General features: G+C 42.4%; 1 non-coding gene across 1 annotated transcript; it reads left to right on the top strand.

Moving 5' to 3' along the window:
* The first annotated feature begins 1,856 nt into the window (after positions 1-1,856).
* On the top strand, positions 1,857-1,963 carry LOC148555671 (small nucleolar RNA R71). The gene has a single exon (XR_015887919.1). It is a non-coding gene; the product is annotated as a small nucleolar RNA R71 (small nucleolar RNA).
* Positions 1,964-3,421: the final 1,458 nt, after the last annotated feature.

The following is a 3,421-nucleotide window of genomic DNA, read 5'->3' as shown; positions in this document are numbered from 1 at the left end:
GCTTCCCTGTTCTTGGTGACTTCTTCTTTTAAGTGAATTTTGTTGTTGTCTTCACATGCCTCTGGTGGTTTAGGTTCCTCCAGCTTCTCCTTGAGCTGTGACGATTGCTGTTTGCCTTGTTCATCATTCAGTGGGGTTCTCAGATGTGTTGGTGGTTCCTCAGTGCTTGTTTCCTCTGTCAGCGTCCTGTTATGATCATTGCTTGGTTCTTTGTTTTCTTGGTCAGTTTCTTGGGAGAGTTTGAAGACATTGAAGCTGAGTTGTTCATCATGGATCCTCAATATTAGCTCCCCTCGCTCCACGTCTATGAGTGCTCTGGCTGTAGCTAGGAATGGTCTTCCCAATATGATTGGGTGAGTGTGACTCTCTTCCATGTCCAAGATGACAAAGTCTGTGGGAAGAAAGTATTTCCCCACCTTTAACAACACGTTTTCCACCACCCCTCTTGCTTGTTTTTGAGTTTTGTCAGCCAGCCTGATGACTACATCTGTGGGCAATATCTCATTGATCTGCAGCCTCTTCACCAGGGATAGAGGCATTAAGTTGATGCTTGCTCCCAAATCGCAGAGTGCTCTATCAAACATTGTTTCTCCTATGACACAGGGGACATGAAAACTCCTTAGATCTTTTCTTTTTGTAGGCAACTGCGGTTGAATGAAGGCACTGCACTCCTTGTTCATCATTATAGTTTGGCCTCCCTTGAGTGAGCTTTTCCTGGAAAGCAACTCCTTCATGTACTTGATGAATGCAGGCATTTGTTGGATAGTCTTGATGAATGGTATGTTCACATGCAGAGATGCAAATAAGTCAAGAAATCTTGAGTATATTCTCCTCTCCACAGCTCCCTTGAGCAGTTGGGGAAAAGGTGCATAGAGTCTCAGCAACTCCTGTTTTGAGATTTCTGGTTCTTGGTAATCTTTTTCCACCTCCTCTACTGAGGTATCTTCAGGTTGTTCTGACAGCTTGCTTGGCTTGTCCTCAGTCTCCTTATCACTTATAGTGACCATCTTGCAATCTTCCCATCTTACCTTCTTTGTTTCACCTCTCGGATTCTTCTCTGTGTCACTTGGAATCCATCTGTAGGTTTAGGAATTTGCTCAGAGAGATATCCTACTTGAGATTCCAACCTCTTGATTGTGTCTCCCTGGTTCTTGAAACTGGCTCGCACTTCCTCCTTGAAGACCTTGTTGTCTTGAATCTCCTTGCTTAGGCCTTCAAGTAGATTCTCAATCCTTGAGATTCTTTCATCAAATGATGACAGGTCAGGCTGAGTAGGGTTATTCTGGCCTTGATATGAATGTGCGGAGGTGTTGTTATGGGGGTGTTGATATGGTCTAGATGTGAAGTGTTGGGTGGCTGCATTGTTTGGATTTGGGCGTCTTTGATCAAGGCTTTGGTCTTGTTGATTTCCCCACCCAAAGTTTGGGTGATTCCTTCATCCAGGGTTGTAGGTCTTGGAGTATGGATCATGGTTTTGCCTAGGTGAATTCCCAATGTAGTTGGCTTACTCCTGACTATCCTCTGCTTCTTCATTCACTCCTTCTTGGGTTGTTGATGAAGTGGAGACTGCTGCTACTTGGTTCCTCTCCATCTTCTTGGTGAGGTCAGCCAGCTGCTGGGTAATGAGCTTGTTTTGGGCCAGCAGAGCATCTACATTGTTTAGCTCCATTACTCCTCTTGTGTTCCCTCTTTCGAAAGCATAGAAGTAGTCGTTCTCTGCTACTGTTTCAATGACATTTATGGCTTCCTCAATAGTTTTCTTCTTGTTCAAAGATCCTCCGGATGAATGGTCTACAGCCTTCTTTGACTCATAAGAGAGCCCTTCATAGAAAATATGCAGCTGCACCCATTCGTTGAACATATCTGGTGGGCACCTCCTTGTTAAGTCTTTAAACCTCTCCCATGCTTCATATAGAGTCTCAGCATCTTGTTGCCTGAAAGTTTGGACCTCAGCTCTCAGCCTATTGATTCGTTGAGGAGGGTAAAGTCTTGCTAAGAATTTGTTCACCACGTCTTCCCAAGTTGTCAAGCTCTCCCTTGGGAAAGACTCCAGCCACTTAGCTGCCTTATCTCTGAGTGAGAATGGAAATAAGTGCAGTCTATAGGCGTCAGGATGAACACCAATAGACTTCACTGTGTCACATATTCTCAGGAAGGTGGTTAGATGTTGATTGGGGTCCTCTTGGACACTCCCTCCGAACGAACAGTTGTTCTGAACAAGGGTGATGAGCTGTGGCTTCAGTTCAAAATTGTTGGCATGGATGATTGGCTTTTGAATGCTACTTCCACAGTTCCCTGGGTTTGGATTGATGTAAGAGCCTAAAACTCTTCTATCCTCCCCAGCATGATTTGCTCCACCTCCTCTGCCATGGTTGTGAGCCTCTTCTTCATGATGGTTTTCCATGTTTTCTTCCATGTTTGGTTCAAAGTATTCCTCAAAGTGTTCCTCCTCTTCTTCACCACTAACTACACGTTTTTCTCTTGCCTCCCTCCTTAGTCTAAGGAAGGTTCTCTCAGGTTCAGAATCAAAGGAAGTTGAAGGCCCGCTTCTTCTCCCTGTCATACAACCAACAAGTACAAGCAAAGAGAATAGGTGCAGAAAGTATATCTGTCAGAATTACTGTTAGTGTGAGTGATGCAATATATCAAACAGCTAGTGGGTTAGTGAGATGAATATTAAATAACAAAGAAAAAGTAAGGGGAAGGAAAGAAGTTATCTAAAACAGAAAGTAAATGACTCAAACAGAAATTTAAATCAAACAAAAATAAAATGCTCAATCTAGTTATCCTCCAATCTAATCATTGTTGATGCACAATCAATCCCCGGCAACGGCGCCATAAACTTGATACATGGAAAACTTGTCTCACAACAAATTCCCTTCGGCAAGTGTACCGAATTTGTCGTCAAGTAAAAACTCACAATAGAGTGAAGTCGAATCCCACAAGGATTGATTGATCAAGCAACTTTAATTAGAGGACTGTTCTAGTTGAGCGAATCCAGAATTTGAGTTGAGAATTGCAGAAAATAAAATGGCGGGAAGGTAATTGACAGGAAAGTAAATGCTAGAATTATAGATCTGAAAGTAAATGACGGAAGGTAAATTGCAGAATTGTAAATGGGAATGGGGGAATCGCTCATTAAAGTAAATAACAGAAATTAAAGAGAATGGGTAAGATCAGAAATGGGGAGTTCATTGGGCTTAGGAGATGTTGCATTCTCCGGATCAATTTCATTTTCATCTCTTCCTCAATCAATGCACTCATTGATCTCCTTGGCAATCTTAAGTGATTGAATTACAATTTCTTGTAATTCAATCTCTCAAATCTTGATCAATAGCCAATTCCTTGGTAAATTGCTCATGAGAAGAGATGAATTATGGTCACTGATTATACCACATGCATTTCCCAAACCAAGTGTTGA

The sequence above is a fragment of the Arachis ipaensis genome, chromosome B6 (genome assembly GCF_059453495.1).
Source record: "Arachis ipaensis isolate K30076 ecotype BB chromosome B6, ASM5945349v1, whole genome shotgun sequence".
Lineage (NCBI taxonomy): Eukaryota > Viridiplantae > Streptophyta > Magnoliopsida > Fabales > Fabaceae > Arachis > Arachis ipaensis.
Note: the sequence above shows the minus strand (reverse complement) of the source record. Positions and strands in the feature narration are given on the sequence as shown.